This window comes from Felis catus, chromosome A1 (assembly GCF_018350175.1).
Source record: "Felis catus isolate Fca126 chromosome A1, F.catus_Fca126_mat1.0, whole genome shotgun sequence".
Lineage (NCBI taxonomy): Eukaryota > Metazoa > Chordata > Mammalia > Carnivora > Felidae > Felis > Felis catus.
Window position 1 is genome coordinate 116,801,533 of NC_058368.1, and position 11,456 is coordinate 116,812,988.

At 37.7% G+C, this 11,456-nt stretch overlaps 2 protein-coding genes across 6 annotated transcripts in view; both read left to right on the forward strand.

The window, feature by feature from the left end:
- Positions 1 to 11,456, forward strand: part of LOC101098920 (protocadherin alpha-C2) — a 176,141-nt gene that overhangs the window by 115,470 nt on the left and 49,215 nt on the right. The window lies entirely within an intron of this gene.
- The window catches only part of LOC101099699 (protocadherin alpha-6), a 134,975-nt gene that overhangs the window by 109,753 nt on the left and 13,766 nt on the right, over positions 1 to 11,456 (forward strand).

Sequence of the window (11,456 nt, forward strand, 5' to 3'; positions counted from 1 at the left end):
TACTGGTTAATGGTACCTATATGATTTTTCCTTCATTAGTTACTTCTAAGAATATGTAGAACACCAAGTACCCTTTGCCTTGGGTAGGTGTTCTGTGCAATTTTGTAAGTATTTCAGGAAGGGTCATATATATAGAAATGAGGAGTATCGCTGTAGTAGAAGAGTAAGGCCAGTACAGGAAGCAACTATTAAATTTTTTAAATGTTAATTTTTGAGAGAGAGAGAGAGAGAGAGAGAGAGAGAGAGAGAGCGAACAGGGGAAGGACAGAGAGAGAGGGAGAGACAGAATCTGAAGCAGGCTCCAGGCACTGAGCTGTCAGCTCAGAGTCCCATGCGGGGCTCAAACTCATGAGCTGGGAGATCATGACCTGAGCGAAAGTTGGAGGGTTAACTGACTGAGCCACCCAGGCACCCCAGAAAGCAACTATTAAAGGGTAAAGGATAATTCTGCCACTTTACCCAGTGTCTACATTCATTCAGAAAATATTTATTCATTAGTAATTTAAAATTTTTCAGCCCAGACCCTTCTGCTGAGTTCTGAACTCTTGTATCTGATTGCCTAACATCTCTGCTTGGCTTTCTCACAGGCAATTCACCCATGTCTAAAATTGAACCCTTGATTTGTAGACCTGCTCAGACCATCTCTTCCCAAAGCCTTTTTAGAATCTGATTCCGCTGTCCACTCAGTTCTTCATGACAGAAGCTGGGGAGTCAGTTCTTGACAGCTCCCTCTCTAGAGGGTAGCTTGTCATTTCTCTTTAATCAATCAGTCCTATAAATTCTACCTCTGAAACTCAGTTTACAGGTGTCCATCTTCAACTGACAGCCATTATCTTGGTCTACATCACCATCTTACCTCCCCTGGATGCATGTAATAGCCTTCTAACTGGTTTTCCTGCACCCTTACCCCGACCCCTGCTCACTATAGATCGTTCTCCATATAGCAATTATGGTAATATTTTTAAATATATGCAGTGGGTCATCTTATGCACCTGATTGAAACCTAAAATAGTGTACTACCTTGGAATAAATGAAATAAAATCCAAACTCTTTATGGTAACATACAAGACTATAAGATCCCACGCTGGTGGTTTCCCATCCATCTTATAACACTCTTCCATTGCTTCCTATGCTTCAACCATAATCTTCAGGTGTGACTCACTTTTTCTTTTTTTTTTTTTAATTTTTTTTTTCAACGTTTATTTATTTTTGGGACAGAGAGAGACAGAGCATGAACGGGGGAGGGGCAGAGAGAGAGGGAGACACAGAATCAGAAACAGGCTCCAGGCTCTGAGCGGTCAGCACAGAGCCCGACGCGGGGCTCGAACTCACGGACCGCGAGATCGTGACCTGGCTGAAGTCGGACGCTTAACCGACTGGCCACCCAGGCGCCCCTCACTTTTTCTACTCTAGTGTTTTCACACTTGCTGTTCCCCCAGCAGGAAATGCTGTCCCTTCTAGTCTTTGCATGGCTGGCCTCTTCTCATCACTCTGGTTACAATTTTTTTTTTTAATTTTTTAATGTTTATTTATTTTTGAGAGCGAGAGACAGAGACAGAGTGTGCATGGGGGAGGGGCAGAGAGGGAGACACAGAATCTGAAGCAGGCTCCAGGCTCCAAGCTGTCAGCACAGAGCCAGACGCGGGGCTCGAACTCACAAACTGTGAGATCGTGACCTGAGCCAAAGTTGGAGGCTTAACCGACTGAGCCACCCAGGCGCCCCTGTGGTCACAATTTTTAAATGTTACCTTCTCAGAAAGGCCTTTCCTGATATCCCTATCTTAGTATATTTCCTTCAGGTGTCCTTTATCATAATTTCTTGATTGTTTCTTTTATGTCTTTTTCACTTTTTGCCTATTTGTTTATCATCCTCCTCCCTTATTGCACTACTCCATGATCAGTATCATGTCTATTTCTTTTGCAATGGTTCCTCCAGCATCCAGAAGAATGTCTGACACATAATAGTCATTCAATCAATATTTGCAGCATGAATGAGTAAACTCTGTCCCTTAAGCATGTTGAACTGGGAAGATATGTACACACCTAGCTCTAATTTAATATATAAATTAAAACTATACATGAGAGGTACCAGGAGAGTGCTACACAGGTTAAATATCTACTTCAGTCCTTGTCACAAAGTTAATGTTCAATAAATGTTGAATGAATGAAAAGTTCCCCAGCATCTGAAAGTGGACATGTTTTCTTTTAATAAGAATAAATGGGCTGCCTGGGTGACTCAGTCCATTAAGCATCTGATTTTTGATTTTAGCTTAGGTCATAATCCCAGGGTTCTGGCATCGAGCCCTGTGTTGGGCTCCACACTGAGCGTGGAGCCTGCTTAAGATTCTCTCTCTCTCCCTGTGCCCCTCTCCCCCTCTTGTGCACACACTCTCTCTAAAATAATCATTTTTTAAAGTTATAAAAAAATGAAGGGACACCTGAGTGGCTCAGTTGGTTAAGCATCCGACTCTTGATTTAGGCTTAGGTCATGATCTCACAGTTCATGAGTTTGAGCCCTGCGTTTGGCTCTACACTAACAGCATGGTTTCTCCTTCTCTCTCTGCCCGTCTCTCAGTCTCAGTCTGTCTCTCTCAAAATAAATAAATAAACTTAAAAAAGAATACAGTGAGTTTGTTTTGTTCTGACTTCTGCAATTAAAATTCTTACACCCTAATTTGGGGCACCTGAGTGGCCCAGTGGGTTGGGCATCTGACGCTTGATTTTGGGTCAGGTCATGATCCCAGGGTCATGAGATAAAGCTTCATGTCAAACTCTGCACTGAGCATGGAGCCTGCTTGGGGTTCTCTCTCTCTCTCTCTCTCTCTCTCTCTCTCTGTCTCTCTCTCTGCCCCCCTCTGCTCCTCTCCCCAGCTTGCTTGCACATGCTCTCTCCCAACTCTGTCTAAAAAACAAAACAAAACAAACAATTCTTACACCCTAACTGAAAGCATTTTTTCTTTACAAATTCTGAGATTTAAAAATTTTAAAAAGAATAGACATAAGCTAAAAATAAATGGAAATACAATGCACATATTTCTCAAGGGTTAGGTTCCAAAATAAATATGTATGGTGAATATTATCTTTAAGTAATAGTAAGCTTGAAAATCACGTACATTTTAACAAGTACAATTTTCCTGGTTGTATTGGTACCACCTTACAAAGAAATTCTCATTGATGCTGAAATTTGAGAACCGCTAAACTTATGTAAATCAGGGAAGAAAAGAAATGTCTATATCTAGACATTCAAATTTTTCTGCCTTTAAGATAAATGATGAATGAGGGTTTGTTGGAGAATTACAAAGTTTCTGCTTGCCTACAGGGTTTACTCCAAACACTTTTAACGTTGACTCAATAATCTTGATGTATATTGAAATATTTCTTTAATGAGATTGGCACATACTAGATTATGAATGCTTGATGAATTTGAATTTAAATCTTGCTTAATTAGACCAACATACAAGAGTTTTGGAATACTTATATGGAGAAAAATGTGATTTACTATTTCCTGCATTTCCAAGTTGGCATTTCCTGTTTACTACCATTGAATCCCTTCATAATTTTTTTTTTCAAAATATATTGGCCCATGGGGAAGTAAGATTAGGAAATGATTAATGATAATTTTCTGGGCTTGTCTGAAACCTACAATTGCCAAGTTCTCAGAATTATAACTGGCTTTTTCATCCAGAGATGCAGTATTCATCCTTGTACCCAGGAAATCACAGCCTGACTTTATTAGGATGGTTGCTACTTTCTTAACATATCATTATTGACCCTTGGAAAGAATGACTTTTTGTAATTTGAAAATCTCCTTTATTTCTCAACTTCTGCTAGCTTAAGGAGCACTAAATCCACATATCCTAGGAGGAATAGCTGTGCAATATATCCTATGTATATATTGATTTATGAACCAATGAATGTTTCATATACAGCTGAGATTTTAAATGAGTTTATGATAATTGGATCAAAAGAATACTAGTCCAGTTTAAGAATACCATAGATAACTAATCATGGGAAGCTATGATGAAATTTTAATTATAAAGGATATTGAAAATCCTAGGGTGACAACTCTGTTATAATAGATGTAACACTGAATTGGAAAGAGAGAAAGTGAGATTTTTACCGAGATCTGCTTGAAATCAACTCTGTATTTCTACTAAATTATTGAACCATTCTATGCCTCAGTTCTATATCTTTGTTGAAGTTACCACTCCATTGCCTTTGGTTCAATAGATTTATTAGAGAATTGTCCAATAGAGTTAAATAAAGAAAAGTCACAGTTAAAGTGTTGATTGATTGGGAAGTTTTGTGTATATTTTTTCCTATTCAGTGCTGAAAAGCTGAAGTTGGCATCAACCAACTTCAGGTTGTAGATGCATCAAGTTAAATGATTTTAAGATTTTTGAGACTGTTAGTTCGGAGGTGCTGTATGAATAGAAGCAGTACTACATTTTCCTTCTCTCTACCTAATTCTGTCAGTTAGGTAGAGTATATACTTTTTGCTTGTGATATTAAAAAAGAGAGAGAATGCAGAAGCTTGGATTTTCCAATTCTTTTTTGACTTGTCCTTCCTTTCTCCTCAGGTTATTTGGATAATTTCATGAGACTTCTATCCCTATGCTGCCCCCTTCTTTTTTTTTTTTTTTTTTTTTTTTTTGCTAATAATCACTAGGAATTTATATACTGATTTTTTACATGCTTCATCTCAATCAACATTTGTAGTAAGTACTATGTTTTCCATATATTACTAAGCTGAGTTTTAGGGAAATTAAACAACTTTTCCAAGGACACATAATTAGTAAACGGTAGAGCTAGATCTTGAATCACAGAGTCTGGTTTTACTTCAAGCAGGAGTGCTAGAAGGCGGCCCTGCCTAGGTGCATGATCTCAGCATATAATGTGATTAAAAACCTTGAAGTGGGCAGTGGGTCTGTAATTGCTAGTGGAATTTAATCCTAGATCCTACTACCTAAAAGTAAAAAAATTCTGAGGTTACCACAAAATTCAAGAATCTGTAAGTCTTTTCTAAATAACTTTAATAAAAGGAGCTTTGATAAAGTTTTTTTTAGATAACCTTAATTCTCATCAAAATGCTTTAAAGGATCTTTTAATATTCACAGAAATACAGTACATCCTAACTTAGCTAATTTAGAGGATTTATATTTTACCCACCTTATAACGTGTTGTGTACACATAACTGCTGAAGGAATTATGTAACAAAATCTACCACAAGGAATACACGAGTGGCATTTAAGTCAGAAAAGTCCAAGTCATTTGTAAAACCCCATTTGTAAGAAAATTGTAGGTGGGATGATGATACTGGAAGAAGAGATTGGGATATGAAATACAAATTTATTTTTATCACAATTTTGCTAATAAGGCCAGCCATTAAAAAAATTCAGACGATCCAACAGAAGTCTCTAAAAGAAAAAGAAATTTGTAGTTATGGAAATAATTGAATAGGATCCCATATGAAATACTTTGAAATTAATAGCTCTTGAGACCAGATAATACAATCCTTAATCAGGAATGCATGTGTAGTGGTCAGATGTCATAGTAGAATCTCAAGAAACAGAGGCATGGAAAAAAGTTTCCTGGAGATTCTGAGCCATTATCTTCATCAATACTCATTATGCTCTTGTGAGGATTAAACTAGATAATATGTATAGGAATAATATGTATAGAAATTCTATAGTATGTATAGAAATTCTATAATATGTATAGAAATAGTAACTCTCAAGTGCTAAGGCATCAGGAGGAAAGAGGGACCCAAAAAGTCAACAATCACTTCATACTCTGAATATATGAACAGACACTTTTGAGAAGTATCTGAGAGGTATAGTTTTGTTTTGTCCAAAGAGCAAGCAAACTGTGGCCTTTATTTAGACTGAGCTTAAGTCATATCTTAGAAAACAGTTAAATTCAAGGAACCTCAACAATATGTAAATTTTTTTTTATTTTTGAGAAAGAAAAAAAAATATCCAAATCAATGAATGCTTTGGCTAAAACCCACTTGGGAACAAAGATGTTCTTTAGTGCCAGATTCCCATCTTATTTTATTCTATGGCTAAAATCCCAAGAATTACAGAGAAGAAACAGGGCCAGATTAGGTTTTCTATTAAAATAAGAGGCCCCGAGTGATGAATGGAAACTTGGAACAGATTTTAATGCTAGCAGAAATTAGCTTAAATACAAACTTAGGAATTTCTGGCGTGTATTGAATCTCAAATAGGATATTCGTATTAATTTTAGTGAATTAGAAACATGGCTTAACCTAAGCAGTTGTTCTCATTCCAGAGAGCTCAATTTCTTGCTGGATTGGCCTGGACACTTGATGCTTCCTTGTCTTGAGTCATTGATAAAATATGGAATGGGATAAGACCAGTGGGGGATTGCTGTATGACTCAGAATTAACCTTCGGAAGCATTAATAACACTAACATTAATTAACACTCTTTGGTACTGTTATTCAAACAGTTATGAAATCACTTAATTCTATTATGCAGCCTTTCTTAATTTTGTCTGCAAGGATATAGTGGGAGATTTTGTTTAGTTGTCTCCTTGAACTTCAGATAGAATGTGCCTATAGCATTTCCATTATCAAAGATTCTAGCAACTGAATATCTAAAATGCCAATGAGAAATATTTTTTTTAAGTCCATGTGGTTGGTTTGATGTTATCAGTTTTTAGTTAAGCCAGTGTAGTCTCTGGTATGAATGCCTTCATTTCTAAATGCTCATAAACAATCACTTTATTGATATTAGAGTTTGAAGGAATTTATATCAAGCTCAATGGCACTTTTTTAAAAATAGGAAATTTGGTTCCCTGGTTACATCTGTAAGTGCTTCCATTACCCTGGAAGATCATTTATCTAGTTAAAGACATTTGACTTACTGCTGGCACTGATCTTAAAGTTTAAGTTCTGCTTAAACATTTCCTTCAATGAAAAATAAAGAATTTGGGTGAGATAGTTTGTAAATCTTTCAACCTTTAACATTCTATGATTTTTGTTAGGCTTTCTCCATTGAGAATACTGATTGAGAAGTGGAACCACAAAATAATTGGAACAGTTTGATTTTATCTGTCAGTATTACACTGTCTGCCCCAATCCTTTGGCCTACTCTCTCCTTAATGTTACTCATCCAAAGATAGTTTGAGTATCTTTGCTTATTCTAAGCAATTTTCAGATGCCTCAGTTAAGAATCAACAGTGTATTATATTTGTTTCTCAAAACTAAAAATATAGAGATCTTTCCCTAAAAGTTAATGCATTCTCTCTGGAGGGAAGGGAATGTGAAAAAAAAAATACCTGTAATGTTATATGAAAAATCTTTTTATCTCCCCATCTACTGGATGCTATACCTGTAAAGAAGGCTGTAAACACATTGAAAAGTATTTTACTTCTGGAGATGCATAAATATCAGAATTCCTGTTCCTTTATAACAATGTGAAATTGTTTAACTTCTTTGGACTACACTAAACATTGGGATGTTCATGGTCTCTGTTTTTAAATTGTATATATATATATATATATATATATATATATATATATATATATGCTCAGTTTGTGAAACAACACAAATATACATCTTAAAAATGAAAATTAGATCCTTCCTGGGGCACCTGTGTGGCTCAGTGGGCTAAGCATCCAACTCTCGATTTTGGCTCAGGTCATGATCTCGTGGTTTGAGAGATTGAGCCCTGCATTTGGCTCTGCACTGATAGTGTGGAGCCTACTTGGGATTCTCTCTCCTCTCTCTTTGCTCCTAACCAACTCCTCCCTCTCTCTCTCTCTCAAAATAAATAAATAAATAAACTTAAGAAATTATTTTAAAAAATTAGATCCTTCCTGATTTGGCAGATACTCTTTTTAAAATTTTTTTTTAATGTTTATTTGTTTTTGAGAGAGAGACAGAGCGTGAGTGGCAGAAGAGCAGAGAGAGAGGGAGACACAGGATCCCAGGCTCTGAGCTGTCAGCAGAGCCCGACGCAGGGCTCGAACCCATGAACTGTGAGATCATGACCTGAGCCGAAGTCAGACGCTGAAGAGACTGAGCCACCCAGACACCCTGGCAGATACTCTTATCATGGCCAGCCCAAAGCCTGATCAAACTAATGGATTATGTCCCCTTGACCTATGGCCAGAAGACTCCAGATGGTTTGGTTCTAATCATTTCAAAGTAAAATTATTTGTAATGATGCAATAATAAAGGGAAAATTTATGTGAATTAGGAGAGTTCACTGAGTGCCAATATTTTTCTTAATAGGCCTAATTCAGTTGTGTTGTGATTGGTTTTGCTCTTGTGCCCAATGACCTCACGATAGATGTATTTTACAAATGCAATTAAGGGATACAATTGAGGAATACTATTTAAAAGTTATTATCTACCAAGGGGATACACAAAACCATGTCTACTATGGCACTTCTCTCATCATGTCACTTTTCCTGTTGGTTATATAAGCAGCAAATACCTGTACTTTATAAGTTATAATTACAATACAAAGTAGAAAAAGCAATAACATAATACTTTTGGGCAGAGCCTTTTTTAAAGTCCAGCAACTTTATTAGTGGGATTCAGTTCTCCAGGTTTGAAATACTTGTATTTCAAATATTAAAGGAAGAAATCTATAGTAAGGTCATTTCAGACTCTTGAGCCCTCTCTCCATTAGAAATGGTCTGTTCGTATACAACAAAGAGGACAAGCCTGAATTGTAGCAACTCTTGAATTTGCTAAAAAAGGATCTGAAGAAAATTACACAATCATCATTTATTGTGAGTTTATAAGGTCTCCCACACTGTGAAGAATACACAGAAATAGAAGGCATGGCTTCTACTTGCAGGTTGCTTATAATTCAGGTAAAGAAACGCTACTAAAGCTTTTGGATGAATTAAAGAATGACACATGTCAGCATTCAGAAATATGTGGTAGACTGTGAAAGGGGGGAAAGGCCATTGTGATTAGAATAGACAATGTTTTATGGATTAGGTGAGTTTTAAGATGGATTTTTGGAACGTATATAAGACTTAGGGGGAGAAAAAAGAAGAAGCTATTTCTATCTGAGACAATTGCACAAGTTGTAAATTTAGTTCTGTTCAAAAACATTAATTAAGTGCCTCTGTGCCAAGCACTATACTGGGTGCTGAAGATGACAGCATGCTTAGGAACTCTTTCGTACCCTGTTGCTAAAGTATTTTCACGTATCCTAAAAAGGTGAATCTCTCTCTTGTGAGGAAGTAAATCCCGTGGAGGAATTCTCATGACAGAAGTCCCTTTTCCTTGGTGATATAAAATGGGAGTGGTTTTTATTTTCAAAATACAGGATAATCTCTAGAAGTAATTGGAAAGCTTAACTTTGGAGCTCACTCGGCTTCATCACTGACTTCCTATCTGGCATAGTTTCAGATGCTCACCTGTGTTTGATACTTAAAGGGCTGTATATAGACTGTCAACTAAGGTATTATTTGATAATAAATTGTTGCATTTTAGTAATAATAATAATAGTTATACTTGTCAGTCACTATGCAAATTGCTTTATATATATCATCCCATATAATCATAACTATCTATGAGTTTTACTTAATATTGTGTCTTCCCTGATTAAAATGAGTGAACTGAAGCTTGGGTTTCAGTGCATGTCCATGGCCACACAGTCATTGGCAAGGGTGTGAATGACTCCAAACTCTGTGTTCCTAAACATTGTGTTATTCTGCTTTTTAATAGGGGTTCTTAAAGTTCAAGGAAAGGAGTGTATAGTGAGAGAAGGAGTGGTCAAGGCATTAATATTCCTATTTCTAGACAGGACACTTGCCAGCAATGTAAGCAATCTCATTCCACCAAGTAGGAAGGTTGGCAACTTTTAAAAGGTTGGCAAGCCAATTTTTAAAAGGTTGGCAAGAGGCTAAGTACAATAGTGTGTGGAACAAAATTATTGTAATATCACAGTACAGTCAATGGGGTGCCTGGGTGGCTTAGTTGGTTGAACAGCAGGCTGTTGATTTAGGCTCAGGTTATGATCTCACAGTTCATGAGATAGAGCCCCGTGTCTGGCTCCATGCTGACAGCGTGGAACCTGCTTAGGATTCTCTCTCTCTTCTCTTCTCTCTGCCCCTCCCCTATTCACACGCACACTGTCTCTCAAAATAAATAAATAAACTTTAAAAAATATATAGTACAATCTCTTTAGTACAATGTCTTTGAAAAGGTATCTGATTTGTGTTATCTGTTTGCCTTCCCAATCACTGAGGTAGTAAATACTAGTTGAAGCTTATGATCCTGACACATCAAAATGGACAACCTGGCAGGTGTCCTTGCTGAAAGATGACAAAATTGCTAAAAGGCAAGCCCCGTTTTTTTGTGTTTTTTTTTCTCTAGAGATGTGACACTTGGGGGCTTCCATTAAAAACTTCACCAAGCCTTTGTCATTTTAATCTCTTCCTTAAGTGCCTTTGATCTTTTTAGGGGCACAGATCCATGCATGGTCAATACCCAGTGGCCAGGTTTCTGAGCTGTGGGCAAAGGTGGCAGTGACTGTCAGGGCCTGGGAGGAGATGAGAGAAGAAAAGGTCACTCCTCCTGACAACTTATAACTTGACTCCACTTAGAAGCCATTTATTTTCAGAAATAAGTAATGGGTGAAGACATAGGCCAGGCCTACAACTCATGCACTTGAGAGTTTAAGGCTTTCTGAGATCAAATTACCACAGCAAACAGAGATAGAATTATTGTAGGGACATTTGGGGAGGAAGCAGACAGAGAGGGAGAAGTGAGAGACCTAAGAAAGGAGACAGGAATAGAATGTGATGGAAATTACTTCCCACTCTGCACCCTTGAGGGAACAAAGAGGACAAATAAGAAGCAGCAGTGATAGGAGGAGTCTGGGGGCATCTCTGGAATAAAATTGGTTAGGTTATGGAGTGTTGTCAGCAAGTTCACTTAGTGGGTGGAAGGGAGGGATGTGCTAGTCCAGGCCTTTGAAATCTGGCAGGATCATTGCCTTGGGCCCTTCACCTATGCCCTCAAGGCAGGAAGAATACCAACTGTCAGGTCTCATTTTGGTGTTGTTCCAGCTCAGGGCTAGAAAATGACCCACAGAGGAAAATCTAGGAGTGAGAAGGTGCTAGGAGATGAGAAAGGGAAAGGACTTTTTAGTGAGTGTTTTTTGCATGTGGGACAATGGATTTTTTTTTTTTTTTGAGATTCTTTTTTAAAATGTTTATTTTGAGAGAGAGAGTGCGCGCACATGCACACCCATGGAGGAGGGGCACAGAGGGCTGGGAGAGAGAATCCTAAGTAGGCTCCTTGCTCAGCACTGAGCCCAATGCTCGGATGCTTACCCGACTGAGCCAACGAGGCACCCCAACAATGGATTTTAAATTTCTGTGGAAGAGATGAGAGGGCCTGGGAAGAGTGGATATCTGGAACAGAGAAGCAGAGGCAGTGACACAGCATGGAGATGCTTC